The sequence below is a fragment of the Pygoscelis adeliae genome, unplaced genomic scaffold, assembly GCF_000699105.1.
Source record: "Pygoscelis adeliae isolate BGI_AS28 unplaced genomic scaffold, ASM69910v1 Scaffold226, whole genome shotgun sequence".
NCBI lineage: Eukaryota > Metazoa > Chordata > Aves > Sphenisciformes > Spheniscidae > Pygoscelis > Pygoscelis adeliae.
Genome location: NW_008824983.1, coordinates 767,326 through 785,973, shown reverse-complemented (window position 1 = coordinate 785,973; position 18,648 = coordinate 767,326).

Genomic DNA, 18,648 nt, shown 5'->3' with positions numbered 1-18,648 from the left:
GGGCGGGGGTGCCCCGCCGGTCGGAGGCTGCCAGACGTGCCCCTTGGTGGGCGTCGTGGCACCCAGGGCGTTTTGAGTACTTCTGCAACACGGGGAACGATTAAATTCCCGATCCGGATAAAAAATGCTCCGGGTGAAAAACCGCCTCAGGGTTTCGGCCGCGGGGGCCGTGGGCGGGTGTGAGGAGCTTGTGCTTGCTCTGGGTTTTGGGGATGCTGGGGTGGCTTGCTGCCCCTCTGTCGGGGAGGGCTGGCTGCCTGCAGAGGCGCAGGAAGACAGAAAAGTTACGGCGCATTTCCGAGCGAGGCAGCCTGAAATTGAAAGCAGTGATATAATAGTACCGCCGCCTGCTTCTTAGCTCATTGAGCAGTTTTTTTAATGTTTAAGTTATGAGAAATTGGCAGAGAGTAATATCCTGGCATTTTAGTGGGCTGAAGGAGTAAATAGAACGATGAACAACTTTGGGGTTCAAGGGACTTGTGACTCAGTGTTTTATTTGAGGTGCCAGATAGAGAATTTGTAAGAGCACTTCTTAAACATAGCAATATGTGCTGTGAAAAGCAGACAAGCTCCTTTGACTGTCAATACAACTGTAGAAAAATACAAATATATTTAAAAGGGAATGAGCAGCTATGGTTTTTTTAAAGATGGTGTATGTGACTTACACAACTTCTATGTCACTGTTCCAGCATGCGACACTTACAGGCAGATCCAAAGAAAGAACTGTGTCCTAAAAATCAATATTTATTCCAACTCTTTTAATAAAAAACCACAAACATTGCAAGCCCTGATTGCCTTAACTAGAACGCACCTGAAAGAAGTTATGCATGAGAAATTCTGCCTTGTGTTCACGTTCGCGATGCAAGAGTCGGAAGACCAGAATGAAAACAAGCAAGAGTCAACCCAACTCCATAGCTTGTTAGTTAAGGTACTCGTTTAGGCAATGTGATTTTTATTTTATGGATCATTTGTGTATTTTTACATCTAAATTATGTGATAAAACCAGAAACAACCCTAAAAGCCCGGGCTGGAACCTGGCACTCTCTTCCTTGGTGCTCTAACCATTAAGCTGCAGAAGCATGTCCCCCATGTGCATAGCTTCCTTGCTCCACAAATCTCAAGGTCTTTCTTGCATACTGTTCCAGCTTCTGAGGGAGGTTGCTGAGTGCACACCTCTGAATCCCCTCTGGCTTTACTGAATCTAGGCTCCAGGATCTGTCTCCTGAATTGACAGATGTGTCTCCCTTGCAGTCTTGGTTCAAATGCCTGAACTGCAGGGAAGAGTGGGAGTTCAGGCACATCTTTGGTCAGAGCAGTTGGTATCAGCTAACTCCAGGTGGCCTCCTGCTCAGCAGGTGAATCTAGCACCAAACTTAACATCTAGTCGAGGAACTGAGCTCTGGGCTTTAGATGTACATACTTAAAAGTCAGGGGGTTTGGCACTTGACAGTACCCTGCTTTGTAAGAAGCCCTTAGCTACAGCCTACAGCAGTTTATGGTTTATCTTTTGTTTTGTATTTTTGCAAGAATGAGCACAGCTGAGCCTTGGCCCATGCTTGGGGCTCTTAGATGCCACAGTAGTACAACTAATAAATATTGTCAAGTGCTTCATACAATAACTCAGTGCCCTTGGCTTTCATAACTTAAAACCTTGGAGTGTTTTTTGTTTTTGTTCCAGTGCATTCAGTCTATATTTCTTCTGTGCACATACTAATCAGAAGTTAAATTTGCTGCAGCATGATAAAGTTTCCAATATTAGCAGACACACCATATCTGACTGCGTGCAGCTGTATTTTGGCTGTCTGTGGTTTCAGTTCTCAGAACTCAGCAAGTCTTAGAGCATATTGTTTACACAATCTAACCAAACAGTCTTGCTTTTAAATTTAGTTTGGTAGAATTTGTATGTATGCTTAACTTACCAATATGAAGACTTCCAAATAGTGTAATTATTTCTATTCCACAGAAGAGGGAAAGTTATAGTATCACAATAGATTTTACTAATGGAAAAAGGAAGTGAAGTTTGTGGTTGATAGCAGAATACCACGCTGCAGGACCCAGCTCTACCATTGACTTGATGCTTGGCCTTGATCAAGCTGTGTAACGTGTTGCTGGATCTTTTTCCCATCTTTAAGAGCAGTTTAGCATTTGTCCATCTCATAGGGAGAGATGCAAGGCATTGCTTGTATAATCCTTTCAGATCTTGAAATAATCTAGGAACAATTACCATATTTGCAAATGCATTTTTAGCTTCAGCAAAACATGTCTTTTATTTTTAAGTTTTTTTAAAAATAGGCTTGTCCTGGTTTCGGCAGGGCTAGATTTAATTTTCTTCCTAGTAGCTGGTACAGTGCTGTGTTTTGGATTTAGGATGAGAACAATGTTGATAACACACTGGTGTTTTAGTTGTTGCTGAGCAGTGCTTACACTAGTCAAGGACTTTTCAGCTTCCCATGCTCTACCAACTGAGAAGGCTGGAGGTGCACAAGAAGCTGGGAGGGGGCACAGCCAGGACAGCTGACCCAAACTGGCCAAAGGGACATTCCATACCATGTGACATCATGCTCAGTACATAAACTGGGGAAAGCTGGCAGGGGGGGCCACTGCTCGGGGACTGGCTGGGCATCGGTTGGCAGGTGGTGAGCAATTGCATCGTGCATCACTTGCTTTGTATACTATTATTATTATTACTATTATTAGTAGTATTTTATTTTATTTCAATTATTAAACTTTTTATCTCAACCCACGAGTTTTCTCACTTTTAGTCTTCCGATTCTCTCCCCCATCCCACTGGGGGCGGGGGGAGTGAGCGAGCGGCTGTGTGGTGCTCAGTTGCCGACTGAGGTTAAACCACGACAAGACTCATATACAAACATTCTGAGAAGAAACAGAACTGTTCATCTTGAGACCATATAAATAATTCAAGTTTGAGACCACTGAGGGTTTGCTGTTGCTTTGAGGTAACAACAGAAGATCTGCCTCGCTTCTGTCCTTAAATTAATGTCTATAACATCCAAATATGTGGTTAGTTTTGAGCACTAGGACATGATACTTGAGAAATTATAGGTGACTTCTTTGTTTTAAGAACTTTTGGGGTAATAGCTGACCTGAATATGCATGAGTACAAATTGAAGTGGTTGATAGTCAGATTCTGGCCCATCTGAACACAAAGTGGTGCTGAGCATCTACTGGTTCCATCTATTCACACCAAGATTTTGGTTAGCTTCTGTTGCCTGTATGGAAAGGCAAGGGTTAGCTAGAATCCATCTTACAAGGAGTAAAAAGGTTTATTGACCGCATGATAATAGTGGAAATTAGAGTTTGAGTGGCAGATGGGAATTTTCATTCACTTTTTTAAAGGGATGATTTCGTCTATCTCTTACCCACCTTTCTTAAAATGCAGATAGTTCTCCTTCCTTAGACAGTGTCCATCTCTACCCTTCTATTGTAAAATCATGTATTCATTATACAGGTGAGCACAGATGTGTTGTAGGAACAAAGTAGTCATATTAGGCCCAGGGGGAAAGAAGCCTGCTCGTGAATGCTGACTGCTGAAGCCTTGAGAATGTGTTACTGCAAGTGGCCATTTGCGATGTAACATTTCTGTTTTGATTCCTGCCAATTCATGTCAATGACAAAAAATGTTAAACAGTTCAATTATATTTAATATGAGGAAGTTGCCCAAGAATTTTATGGTGTAGATATTCTGCCTGCCCACTTACGGTTCTGTAAATGTGCAAGTGGGATTTATAGTCTTCACTTGAACTTGTGTCTACATTAAAGACCAGAATTTGGTTCTGTCCTGGAGCAGTCGTTTATAAGCATTACCTGCACAGTGACATGGCAGGGTGGTTAGCTGTAGCTGTTGTACAGATGGGGAGCTAACATGCATGGAGAGCTATTACTTCAGCTATCAACTAATGGTAAAGCCAATATTTGTACTTAGGAATCTGTTGCTGCTTTGCTTTCACAGCTAGAGAACGTGTCCCTCCTTCAGAACTTGTGTCTATGGTACTCGTCTCAACAGCCACTGTGAGGCTGCTAATTATAGGTTAGATAGTATTAGGTACTTGTCATGGGCCCCATCTGACAGGAGCCTATGAAGGATTTTTTTCAGTAAGCTAGCTGGTAACAAAATCTACAGGAGAGCCATGGGTATTTGTATTGTATTTCTTCATCTATAGCTTTCTGCTTTTGGTGACAGAACTTAAGCTGCTCTTTGACTACCAACAGTCATGTTTGAAGGTGGCCGGGGCAGAAACGGGTATACTGTGCTGAGGGAAGAAGGTGGGCATGATAAGCAGTTAAATTAAGCATTCTTCTTTGGACCTTGGGTAAATCTGCACAGCACACGAAGCGCTGAAATTATAATTACTTCCACTGGGAATTCCACTTTACTTTCCTGTAATCTCTTTTATAGCGCATGCCCAGGTGATCTATTAGCTGTATTCCTTGCAAGCCCCTAAATTTTGTTCTTCTCCCTAGATGAAGTGCTGATTCAACCACAGGCAACGTCTTTGCTTTCTCTCCTGTCCTCTAAAGAGGACTGTACATGTTTCTATGCTTTCCTTTATGCTGCTTTCTCCTTAAAATAGACATATTCCCTTGCCGCTCCCCATCTTACTGTTGACCCTTATTCTCACTCATTCTGATCTTTCTTTTTTTAAACTTTGTTGTTGTTGTTGAAACTTTTCAGCTTTTTCCTGGCAAACAATTTACCTCTCCCACTTTGTCACCAGCTGCCTCCAGTTTCCTCCACCCAGTAGCCAAATATTGATTGTACACAACTGACGAACCTGAGGCTCTGCTTGCTGGAATGTAAATACGGTCCTGAGTGAACAGACCTTCGTGGCTGTGTCTGCTCTGCTTGTCTAAGGAGCAAAAAAAACCAGCATGCTCCCCAGCTAGGCTCCATGCAGTGGTATTCCTAGGTGTCGGATGTCTCAGCCTCTGCGCAGTTGTGCCATCCAAAGCCTCCACGAAGTGGCTGTAAATCCCAGCTGCCTTTAAGGCTTTGAGCTCCGCTTGGAAAGCCTTCTGCCAGATAGCCTCCCTGTAATGGGTGGATAGGTTAGGTAGCTTGGGCTATCTATCAGGTAAGGGTCCACACTGAAGGTAAATGTCAGTACGAGTCTGCTAAATGATAGCGTGTGATCAGGCTTTCTCCTCCAGCAGGACTTGGACTGTGCCAAAACCTTTACCTGAGTCTGAGCCTGTGCTGTGGGAGTGGTAACACTGGGAGAATTTGGATGAAGACCCAAGGCAAACATGTAAATGTATGTGCCGGTGTGCCCAGTATTCTGTGTTTTCTACAAGCTCCAAAGATAAATTTGCAGGTGTTAGGCTGAAGGGATAGCTCTGCGCCTTTCTGCTTCCCATCTGAATTGATGCTTCTTCATGTGCTGTGTGCATTTCAAGTAATACCTGTTATTAGGCCAAATGGTAGAGTTGAAATACATAGGCAAGCTTTCTGCTACAGGCCTGGAGAAGGGCTTGTGTGTCTTGCCAGGGAATTTTTACTTTTCAGCTGTGTCCGCTGCTCTAATAAAAGATACTGCTTCTCCCCACAAAGTCCCTGCTTTTGTAAACTCAGATACCTATGTAGAAGATGACTGCTATAAATTCTTTTAAAATCACCAATTATTGATGCATCTTTTTTTTTAATTGAAAATTAAAAACTGTTTTTCTGTCCTGAAGATCAGGGGAAAAGGTCTTTAAGTATCATTTAAGCAGTGATCCTCATTTAATTAATAATGAAGTTTATGGTTCATAAACTAATTCTTGTAATAAATTGAAAGGCAACAAATTGTTTGGTTTTTTTTTAAATAAATGAACAGAGATATGTTGTTTAAAGGCAGCATAGTTCTCAACTATGTGTTTTCACACATACCCTGTGTTTCGAGAAGGATTAAAAAACCGCTTACTGAGGGAAGAAGAAAAATCTTTGATGGTTCCAGTAACTTAACAAGGTCAAAATAAAATATTAAAGGCTCGTGACTCTCTGGAGGTCATGAAGGTGCTATGATGTGAAATAGGCAGATATATCATAAAAATGAAAGTCAACATAGGCTGATTTTAATTAAGATGCAAGCAAGTGAGAAGAAATCAAATTACTATTGTACACAGATTCAGAGAGATTCTAATTGGGAAAAAAGATTAGTAAATGAAAATAGATGTTTATTCTCAATGATTTAACAGAAATTGTGTTGTGAAAATGGCACATGAAAGCTATTTAAATAATGCTGCCATTATGCTGATAAGGTGCTACTTTTGGTTTTTAAAGGGCAATAAGAGTTCTTTTTATTTCTGTTCCCAATGCCAGGCTTCTGCTGGCCAGGGTGTTCTTGCCCTAAATTAAAGCTGAAGTCTTTTGTATTTGATGATTATATAGAACTCACCATTCTTACTAAAAATAATAAATATTTAAAAGGGAAAAATGCCAAAGTACTCCATTCTGATGTAGTGATTGGTCTAACAGTTAGTTACTGAATGTGTAGGCTGGGATTACTGAGAATAAAATAGCCTGGAAACTGGTACAATGCATGTCTGCTTCACAATTTAGCTCATATTGGTACTCTGTAAAGCAAAAGTCTTATTCTTCTTACGGATCTGCTTGTCTCAGAGACATACGCAGAGGATCAGACGAACAGTCTTTCATGCTGTCATGATGATGACCTTTTTGGATACCAGTTCAATTGACTAGTTCTTGCCTTCTGTTTGATGGTTCGAAGAAGGCTTAGATATGACAAATGCTGAGGGATTGTAGGCAGGAATATTTTACATTAGTGAGTATTATACACAGTCCTCTTGTATGCCTGTGCCCATAATGTTTTACATGTTTCAGATGATAATAATTTGGCGATTATGGTGCATAGGTAAGTCTTAAACCCGGTGTTTTAGACAAATATTTTTTTAAAGTTGCTTTGTTTATATACATACCTTTGACTAAAGGGCAACAGTGGCTGGGTTTGCCTTGCTTGCAACAGTGAGTGCTGGCAGAAGGTGTTCCCATGCTGGGGAGCCAGTCTGTTGTCGCTTGTTCTTCTCTTCTGCAAAAGGAGGAGATACTTAGGAGATTAAATATTTGGAGAACTGTGTGTTAAGGAATGGCACATTAATATTGCATGAAAAAGCTTTTGTTGCAGGGAAATGTAGCAGGATTTATGCAAGAAGCTCTAAATCTGTAATTCTGTATATATCTCATTCTTTACAGGTGTAGTTGCAGTTCATCTAAGAATTATATATAGTAGCTAGTGTAAATGTGTAGTTTTAACTGCTATGAATAATGACCCATTCTTGTTGTCTTTTTCTGACCTTTGATTATGAGAATGTAAACTTGAATTTTACGTTTGGAGGTGGTTATTACGAACTATGAATCATGCGCAATTCAGCAATAATAGTTTCATCATCCTGTTTTACTCAGCAATAATCCAAATCCTGGGGCTGGAGCGTGAGTAGATCCCCGGTAGAAGGAAACTGATGTTGCAATAGTGTCCTTGTAACATGAACGTGCTTTAAAGTTTGCCGATGAATAGGCTGAAACTTGACAGTGCAGGCTGATGCGTTTGGTAAGGTAAGGAGAGGTTAAAGGGTTTTTAAAATTCAGAAGAATGTGCAAGTGTCGCTCGCCTTGCTTCTGGTATTATTGATCAAGGTCATCACAAATGAATTAGTTCAGTAAATAAGACATCTGGCAGTCTGATTCCCCTGAGACAAGGTGTCTCCAGTATGGTATTATTACTGACAGTGTAGAAAGTACTAGGTGGGCCCTTTCTTATCATCAGTAAATCACGTGTCACCTGCTGCGACCTGTGTGTCAAGTCGCATTTCTCAATTTCTTCTTACAAGCTTGTCATGTAGCTATTCCTCTCCTTCCTTATCACCTTCTTGTTCGCTGTTTAAACATTGCTTGTAGCTTTTAAAGAAGCCAACATGTTATGAAGTGCGTTTGTGGTGTTACGCTTTTTATTTCATCAAAGAAGAAAATTGAATGTTAGAAGAGATGGAGACCTCAGTTTGTAAATGAGATTCAGCTTGTTGAGCAGATGTTTAATTGCTAAAAATTTGTCTTATCTTGACAGATCAATTGGTTAAATGTTTGGCTTTGTGTTATGGCAAGGAAGAAAAATGGCAAGCACACATCATCTACAGGCATACTGGGCATGGCCGTTGCAAAGGCAGGCAGAAGTTCCTGGGAGAAGGGGGTTCTTCTGCTCCAGCAATGTACAACGTGCCAGAGGGCCTGTGCTGTGGTCAAAAGCAAAAGAAATCCGACAGCTCTTTCAGTATCGTTTGCCTTCAAAAGACATGGAGTATCTGTTACAGTATTTTTCCACTGTGTGAAGCTGCATGAATTCCACGTTAATTCCCCAATAAACAAGATAAAATGCCCCAAAGGGAAGAGGAGAAGGAGAGGGGATCATGAGAGACCCAGACAGATGCTCCATTTTCAGCTTTTCCAAGGTATCTTACGTGGTTGCTGTTAAAGGCAGTTGTATTTTGTTGTGCGTGTGGCTGAACCCTACCTTTGTGTACTATTTGTGCATGTTATACAGTGCCAGCCCTTGTATCTCCTATTTTGAAGCAGTTATGTAGTGTGTGACCATGTGTAGCTTCATAGTGAACCATATCCTATCCTGGTTAGGAGTTCAGGGTTAGGTACTTCCTAGCACCGAGGCATATATAAACTGTGGACCTCTTTGGCATGGAAAATTAGGGATGCTAGTGGCTGATGGAGGCTGTTAGCACGTTTAGGTAACTTTACAGGAGAAAGATCCATCCACTGCTGTTGAACGCAATGATATCACCTCTGTCTAAAGTGCTTGAGCTGTATGTAGGCTGGGAAACTGGTGAAATATATATGCTATATACCTGCTGTATCTTTTTACACTTCTTTAGGTATCCACTATAGTCACTGTGGGAGATAATCTACCGATCTGACCCATCATTGCTGTTGTTATGTATATAGCTGGTAGAGTTACTGCTGAGTCAGCATGCCATGACTTCTAGGTCCTGCTTTCTACAGCCAAGAGCTCATAAAAGAGAGGAAAAATTTGGGGTGGGTTTGAAATATGGGATGTTGACATTCTGTGTTGCAGGTTAAAACCAAAACCAAACCCCACATCTATGTTGCAAGGAGACCTGATAGGAAAATCATATTAATAGTGTGCTGTATAGAACAGTACATAGATTTGTCTCAAACCCTCTTTCTTCCTTTGATTGAAAAGCTTGTTTCTTCTTCTCCTTTGCTTTATGAATGTATGACCCAGCTGGATTTATGTATGTATGTATATGTATGTGTATATATATACATTTCATTCTTTTTTATTCCAATATTAAGGCTAGCAATTAATGAACTTTTAAGAGCTAGAGCAGAGTTTTTCATATAAGGTTCCTCAAGGTTCCAAGATTCAGGACTTTACAAAAAACCTGAATGTTGCAATCAAATTTCTGTAGCACACAGAAGTGTCTGAAAGCTGAATTAATTCTTTGTAAAAGATGTTGGTTTTTAAACAAAAAACCCCTTATGAGCACAAGGTATTAAGTCCTGACCCTTCGAGCTGCTTGGTACCTTCTGTTCCCACTGCATTGAGGTAATAAATCAGCAGCTTGCAGGACTGGGTAGTTGCTTGTCTGAGTACTTTAATGCAGTTTCCATTGAAGCAGCAGCATCTGCTGTTATGATGGGGCAAATTATTATAGGCTCCATGGTACACCTCCCCCCTGTTACGTACTGGTACATAACATATTTAATATTCAGTACATTTACATCATATATATAGAACATGTCAATTCATTGGTGATGAATTTCCAAGAATTATGTACAAGACTTAAATTATACATAATTTGTATAAATACCTGCTTCTTGAGAGAGCATACTCTCCATAACTCCTGATCTCCTGCCAGGCAAACCAAGGTGATGGACAGCTTTTAGCATCATGCTGTGATAGCTCTGCATTTGTTTTATTTTGCAATGTGAAGCATGTAGTTAGGTTGTTTTGTGTTGACGAACTTGTTTACTGAAAGAATATTGAGCCCCTTGATGTCTTAACAAAAATGGAAAGACAAATTTCAATTCTAAGCTTCCTCATGCTCATTTGTGTCTAACATATCGGTGTACGTTGGAAATTCTGCTTAAGTTTAGGGAATAACAGTAAATGATGACTTAAATAGGAGTGGCTGCCATGGATGAAACTTCAGTGCTCCTGAGTGAGTGCTTGAGGCTGGGAGACAAATTAAAGCTATGGAAATAGTGATTGACAGGCGTGCTTTTTTCTCCTCTTCCATTGTGACACTAAAAACAGCTTTACATTGCTAAACCATTGAGAAATAAAATGGATGAACTGGAGGATGGAGGTAAGTAGATGTCAGATTGGTGAGAATTTATGAAATTATGTAGACAAGAAAAAGAGATGTTTTTATTTAGGTTGTATAGAGAGAAGAAAACAGGATCCTGAACTCTTTACAAAGCGGATTGCTGTATCAGACCATGGTATTTAACAGAGGTAGAATTTTATAGATTTTTAATGTAGAACCTCTGGTCATTTTGGTGGTAGATGAGTACGTCCCAGTGTGTGAGAGAGAAAAGCCTTAGGTGCATTGATGCTTTGTTACAAAATGTTGTATGTTGGTTTCAGGCCTTATATGGCGTTTCTAAGTGAGTGCATGAGCAGGGGAGCTCTAAGGCATCCGTCTGAAAGCATCAGTCGCTGACTGTGAAAAATTAGGTAATAACCTTTTTTCCTCCGATTGAACCAACAGTTGACTGTCGAAGCATCCCATGCTACGATAGCATTTTAGGTACGCACATGGTACAACACGATTTCTAGGCTAGGAGGTTTTGGATTTTTATGGAACTCTCCGAGAGCTACATTTCCATTGACGCAGCGCCTGGAGTGACCACTGTGGTGGCTTTCCATATTGCAGTTTGAGTGATTTCTCCTGCAATTTGAAAAAGTATCGTGAACATAAAATGAAGAGGTTTTCTGGGTGTGCTGTCGGGTAGCACTGCTGGGTAGTGCTATTGCACATTGCTAAACAGTTGTTTTATTTCCTTTCAGAAGTGATGGATTAGTTCATTCAATAAGCTCCAAGGAAGAAAAAAACAAGAAATTCTCCTCCCAAATCCATTAAATTGCCTTATACCATTGATTTTAAAAATAAACCTGAAAAAATGAAGTTTAAGTGCAAAACCAGAGAGTTACGTGTATTGCTTTTAATGATTAATGTAACGGTAAATCTTTAAGCACTGGCAACTTAAGAAATCAACACATGCTGTGTGATTTCTTCTAGAGCTACAAAATTTGGCAGATGTGTACAGGTTATATATGGGCTTGTTTGCACATAAAAATTATTTCCAAAAAAGGTCTTAAGAGCTATAATGAAAAAAAAAATCTTCAGACATAGAAATGTTATGGAGTAGTTATTCTGGAACAGCTATTCCTGAACACTATCCAGTTAAGTTATAGTAATGTAGATCATTGACTTGGAAGGTGTAGAAATATACCATTAATTATACTCATTTACCAAGTAACGCTAAGCTTCTCTTTTCTTTCTTTTTCCTTTCTGCTCAATGTATTCTTGAAAGCTCATTGCTCCCTTTTTTCAGAGATGTGATGCATTCTTGACATCAGAAACTTAAACCTGAAACTGCCATTTTCAAGGTTTTTTTTCTTCTTTTATTTAGTATTGTGTGTAGCACAGGAGCTAATCACATCATGGTTAAACTATAAAAGGATAAAATGACGTGAAGATAAAGATGATTCATTTCAGAGTAAAACTTTGCTAAACAGAACAGGTCAGCATTAGTTAGAAGCATTCATATCATGCACGTAAGAGGTGCAGTCAGGATTGGAGGTCTACTTTGCTGAATGTTGTTGAACAGGATGTTATAATTACTGTTGTTTCTTTTATGCTGACATACATTTATATAGAGATTGCATGAAAAGGCCACAGGGAGGTTGGTAGCTGTATAAATATAGAATAAATGACAGTTTGCGGCCAAAAATCTTGTAACTTGAAGAATGCTAGGAGCATGAGGATAGTGGGTGTAAACTACAGTCAAAATGGTGAAGAATTGGCATGCTATTATTAATTACATGTATCAAAATGTGTGTGTGTGTTTAAGAAAATAACAGGAACGAGAATGTTTAGGAAAAGAGCAGGAATTTGCCGCCAGCCCGCCACGAGCTGTTTCTTCTTTAATTCTGTGAACTAAGAAGGAGGAGGCACATTGTCTTCAAAGAATTGCTGGAGAGGGCTTTGGCTCATGAAGGCCTTTTCTGTCTTGTATTTGTTTCAGATCCTTTGATCTCTTTTGGTTTGATGAGTACGTGTCATCACTTGGTATTGAAATTGCTTCCTCTTCCTCAGATATGACAGTAATAAATATATTTGCTGAAGAGTGTAATTTAAAATTTATATTATTCACAGTTATTGGTAAGTACTGTAGCCTAAATGGTAAAAATGAGGGGGAGTCTGGTTCAGGTTGATTTTTTAAAATAATCGATCCGTCTTATCAATATGCATAATAAGCCTATCAAAACAGACTTCTCAAAAATTAAAGAAGAAAAAACTCAGTATAAAATGATTGTAAGTGTAATTGAGTAGTGTAATTTACTTTCACTTTACAGGAAAAGGGTTTCAGCTTCACCTCTTAAGCAGCTTTAGAAAACTGCACACTGACTCCTGGCAGTAGTGTATTGATTGAAAGCATACGGAGTGTCTAGAAAACATAAGTGTACACAAATTCATCTGAAAGGGATATGTTTTATAGAAAGAAACTCCATCACTGTCTGGATTTGTAAGGGTTTGTGAGAAGTATGTTAACTTCAAAGATACTGGATATTCTATAATATATAATAAAGAGCTTAATAATAGCAGGATTTTAAAAAAAAATCTTTTTTCATCATTCTGTAAATACTTAACTAATCTTCACAGCACCTGTTCCATAACTGGGAAGAAATTAGGCAGAAAAATGGAACCACTCAGCTACTAATAGGGACTAAAGTTAAAATCAACATGGCGTAAAAATAGAATATTTTTCAGGAAACATTCTCAATTCATTAGAGAATGAATTGAGGACCCCCCTTGGACCTCATTGGGAGCTTTGGCCTGTATAAGGGACATATTTAGGACTTTTTGTTTCCCTTAGTATAGTTTACCTTATTTTTGTTTTATATAATAGGGTGTCGCAAATTTGTCTTATACATTTTTGGTTCTCTTTATAAAATCAGTTTAGGACATGCTTTGTCTGAGTAAAATTTAGATAGATTTCTTTTTGTTTTTCCTTTCTTTCTCTTATGTACTCTCTCCCTCCAAAGGTAAAGCTTTGCTACGCTTAGGCTTGGTGTTAGGTATACTTATGCTTAAACCAGTTAAGTAACTGCAAGTAACACCAATGATGTGAACAATGTTATCCTGGATTTATGTTCTGACAGTTACTTAGTCTGATACTGACTTTCCCCATCCTTGATGATCAGACTGTTCCCTAGTAAACACTTCAGAACAGATTTATTCACTGCTATGTACTTAAAGGAGTTGATGCTGTTCATTTCTGGGGCTGTTGAGCACCATTTGGAATAGCAGCTGCTGAGGTAACAATTTGGACGTGTCCCCTACCACCCTTGAAAGGAGAAACATCGTGGGCGCACAAAACCTTTCCAAAGTATCAACGACATGCAAGCCTGAAAGCATTTGCATATTTTATTTTAACAGATTTTTTCCCCACCATGAATATGTTTATCTTGCTTGCAGATACTGATTCTGATTGTGTGATGTCAAGCAAGAATGACTTCAGGATTTTTTGTATCTCTAAGGCTCCCATAAGCGCATGAGCATGGGCATTTTCTTTCTGATTACCTGCCAGGTTGTGACAAACTTAAAGAAATACGATCTTATGGGTAAGACTCAGTAGTCAGCCCAGTTTACTGTATCCTGTGATTTATTGGAGCCTGCAGTCCATGTAATGGGAGATGCCAGCTCTCATTTGAGGGTGCTCTAAGAAAGGATGAGAAACTCAGCTTCAGGCCTGGACCAGCTTTCTGCAATACTGAGAAAAAAAGAGTTTCGTAGTGAGGTTATTACTTGAAACCAAATCAAATTTTAGGCCAGTCTGTCTTCGTCATCAAGATGATCTTCATCTCATCCCACTGCCCCTCCCAAAACAGCCTTTCTGCCCAGTAAACACACCAGTCTTTATAATCTGTGATCCTAAGGAACCAAACCTTGGGGAAGTTCAGCCAGGTTGCATCATTGGAGAGTCTGGCTTTAAGTTTTGTAAGACAAGTTAAGTTCCAGGACTAGCTGACCTGTCAGAGCGGTGTAAAGTTCACATCAGTGCAAATGGGAACCAAAACAGAAGTGCTGCTAAGTAGTCATCCTCTTGGGTTTATATTGTCAGGGATAATTTTTCTTTGGACAGCCTTAGTAAGAGGAAAATAGAAGTCAGCCTTACAATGGTACAAGTATGAGGAGACTACCTCCAACCCTTAGCGTCACTTACTCAAAATGCCTCGCTCATGCTGGTCCTTCTTTCCCCCCCTTTGGAAATAGTAGAGTAAACGCAGCAGAAGGTAGGTGAGCTGAAAACGTATGAAGGGGGACAGACAATATTCCTGTAAGATGACTTTGTGGCCATCATATTTTCTGTGTTCTCGGTTACTTGCAAGATATTTGCCCGTCCTGGGCAGCTGGCTAAAGCACGGCATCCAGAACAGTGGCTAGAGCATGTTTGCGTAGGAAGAGCTGTACAGCATTGGCCACAAGCTCCATGTCTTCTTCCCACCTGCGGCCACCAGCAAATGCTGAGGAGAGGGTGTAAGAATAGGATGAACGCGCAGAGTAAACTTCTGTAGAATATCCTGTTGGCATCCAGAAATCTGTGGCTTGGGAACTTCCTGAGACAAAGAGATGGATTCTTAAGTTTAATAGATACACTTTACTCCTGTATTTCATATCATGAATTTGGTGAGTTGTTCTGTGGACCTGTGTAAACTTGGAACATCCTGTGTCAAAAAGCTCCGGAGTTTGAATGTGTTATGCAAAAAGATACCTTTTTCACTTGCTTTTGAACTTGCCATTGGCTAGTTTCATTCATGCACCCTCCCTCTTTTATTGGAAGAAACAGTGAAAATTATTTTTTTATACATGTGTGAGATCTTAAGTGGCATAGAGCCCTTTATCATAGTGACACAGTCAATTCTCTTCCGGGCTGAAGAGTCACGGGGTACTTGGTTGATCCTTGCATGGAATAGCCTACATATCTTTGGTCATCCACGTTGTCTTCTACTACTCTTTCCAGTCCTAATGTAATCTTATAAAAATGGACCAGAAATGAAAACAGTCATCAAGGGATGGATGCATCTTATATTTATTGCATTGGAATTAGGGTGTTCTCATTTTGTTCTCTGTTCCTTAATATGTGCTTTTCTTTTTCATTCATGGTATTTTCAAGCTTTTACGAGAGCTGTGTTGACTTGCCTGATATAACATATTATCGTGTGTCTGCTAGTATTGTTCTTTCTAATAATTTCTACCAATTTGCCCAGTGCAGATGTCAGGCTACCTGGAATTTTGGCTTTCCCTTGGGGTTTTTTATAAAATTGTCATGTTAGCCATTTTGCAGTCTTCTGATACTGAGGCAGTTTTAAAAGAGGCAGTTAGTCATACTGTTGCTTCATCCATGAGTTCCTTAAGAACTCTTTCATAAATATCATCTGATCTGTACAAATTGTTATTGTTCATACGTTTGTTCTGTAGCCTCTTCCACTGAAACCTCAGTTTGAAATGGATGATCCAATCAGTCCCTCATAAAGAAAAATATTCTGACGTGGAGGCTTCTCCAAGCTCTGTGTTCTCTATATGCAGAGCTCAAAATGCTTGATTATTTTCTGCTGTGGCCCGTAAGTGCTGCTTTTATGCCTTGATCATCTATTGGTCAGACTGGCAGGCTTCGCATTCGGACATGAAAAAGGGGTTGCTGTTAATTTTTATGTCTTCTGCTAGTCATTTCTCAGGCTGTCTTTTAGCCCGCCTTATTGTGGTTTGAGATTGCTTTGGTTTTGGGTTTTTTATTTATTTAACCTGCAATAGCTCATGAGTCTTTCTGCTTCCTTGATTTGGACATGACTCCAGCTTTCAGAAGGATGTTTTCTTGCTTCTGATAACTTCTCATACCCTGCTGTTCAGCTACGCTGCCTTCCTTTTCCACTTTCTCAAATCTTCTTTTGCTCTGTGGCACGTATTTGCTCTCAGCCTCCAGTGTGGTATCTCTGTTTACCATGCCGCCTGGGAAGGTTTAACTCTCTTAGCTTCCCCGTTTAGCTAGCTTCCTTTTAGCAAGATTTAATGTATCCTCCAGGGTGACTTAAAAAATCAGATTTCGAAGGTTTTATCAGTTCTGTCAAAATTTCCTAGTATGTGTATCAACACTACCTACAGTTACAAACCCATTAAAAATGTCCAAACTGTAAAAACTATGTGTGAATGTGTAAGCACATGTCTGTTCATCGTAGGTAGGGAGCAGATAATTGTTCTTGACAGGAAGAATAGTTCTAAATGTAGAATCTAGGCAGTCGAAGCTGTTTTTTGTTTGTTTTTATCAGGCTCTAAACTAGCAGAAACTGTCCCTTCAGATGTAACGCTGGTGTCTCCAGCACCTGTGGCTGCTTGAGGGCCAGCCAAGCTGCTTTTGAACCCAAGGAGGCTGGGAAGTGAGGTCTCAATTTTGAGCTACTGCAGTTTGGAATTTGGATCGAGATGGTTTAGCAAGACAACTTGTACAATTAGACATATTTTTTGAAGGTAAAATAGGCGAACTTTATTCCTGGAAGAATCTGGAGCACTCCCCTAAAGTCACATGTTTTTGTCACAGTTGACTGTGATAGATCCAGCTGAGGAGTCAATAAGTGTTAATGAAGGGCCTTAATTAGTGTGGACTGATGTGGTCTAAACAAGCTTAGTAAAGTCCTGTCACTTAGCTGTGGTATTGTTTTTAATGAAAAAGCTTTTTAGAGACTCGGAAAACGTAAGGGTAATTGGATTGCATCATAAGACATCACTGACACTCTGCTGCTCAACAGGAAGAAAAACTGAGCGGCATTAGTAATTTTTAAATACTGTAATAGAAGAAGGTAAAAGAATTTCAGAAAAGATGAAACAGTGAGCAGACGTTCTTTCTTTAAACCAAAATTATGCAGTTTGTTTAAATTTAATAGTAGAGTCAATATACATATACATGTACTCAAAAGCTGTCACATTACCCAGCCATTAATCTTGATCTGACCTGTTCCAGGCAAGAAGCACGTGCTCTGTGAACTTTTTTCTTTAAACATCAAACATGATGACAAACTCTTTATGATAACATAATGTTTTCCATGCTGTCTTTCTGAACCTTTCTCTGTGTGTTTGAATTTTACAACATTGAGCTTTATCTGAAAGCGAATTTATTTTTAGAGCTTGTAAGAGAATAGTTCAGCTGCATGTGTAAGATGCAGAGACTGAACAGCCTGGAAATACCCCTCTCTGAGAAGCACCTCTTCTTGGCTGGTCACACTTGATTTCAGTTTGACCATGATGTGAACGTGTACAGAGCGTATGCCAAAGTCCTCACTTGGTTTCAGGTTGTTTATTTATAGTTTATTAATATTTTTAATACAATTTTAAGATGAGTGGCTCTGTGTTAATTGAGTGAGGAAAAGCTTATAATGAAATGTGTTCCTGTTAATGTGCTAGGAAGGTCTATTCCAGAAGCAGCAGAAGCACCACCCCAGAGGCTTTCGTCCGACTGGGATGGTGTGTTCCCACCTCTCCATATCCTGAGGCATCGCCCTGGGGAGTATGTTCCTCCCGAGTGCATCTGCCCTGCTTTGTGCGGCTCCCCTCTGCCTTAGCAAGCCCTGCACCCTTGCTCACCATTTTCACTTTGCTCATGGTAATCCCCAGTGCTAGAGAAGATGTGTAGGAAAACGGAGGGTTTATTAAGCCTGACTTAGAGCGGAGTCGCAGGGTGAAGATCCAGGAGGCAGTCTGAACAGACTGAACAGCTTGTTGCTGCCGGAGAGAGGGGGTGTCCCAGCCTGCTGCCTGCTCCCGGTCCCTGCACTTGCTGCCGCTGTGCGTGGCTCTGGCACTCGTCTCACCCTTCTGTGAGCTGGCAGCCGGTGCCATTTGAGAAACAGGTCTGACAAAAAGCAGAAATCTCATTCTAGCATTTGCTTAGCAAGGTTCTCCTCTCCTTATTCCAGTATCTGTCACCCAAAATCTGATTTTTCCTTCTCTTCAAAGGTATATGGCATGTCAACCACTTCTTACACCATTGCTATTCAAAGGCTTTCCAAAGTGCCCATGCCTTTCTCTTCAGTTCCTCCTCTTGCCCTCCTTCATGCGTATGTTCTCATTCGTATCTGTAAAACCTTTTGGTGCCTGTATCATTCCATGCCTTTCATGTAGGAAGCAATACTGATTGTATTAATTGTACATGTATTTTGCTAATTCCTTAGTATCTGAGGCATTCTTGGGTTTTGATAGAGCATCTTGGGGCGTTTTTTTGAATTTTAGCACAGCTGATCATACTGGGAGCTTTCTGAGAAAAAAGGACAATATTCTGTATTACAAACAAAGAAAAAATGGCGCTAAGGAGAGTCTATTACC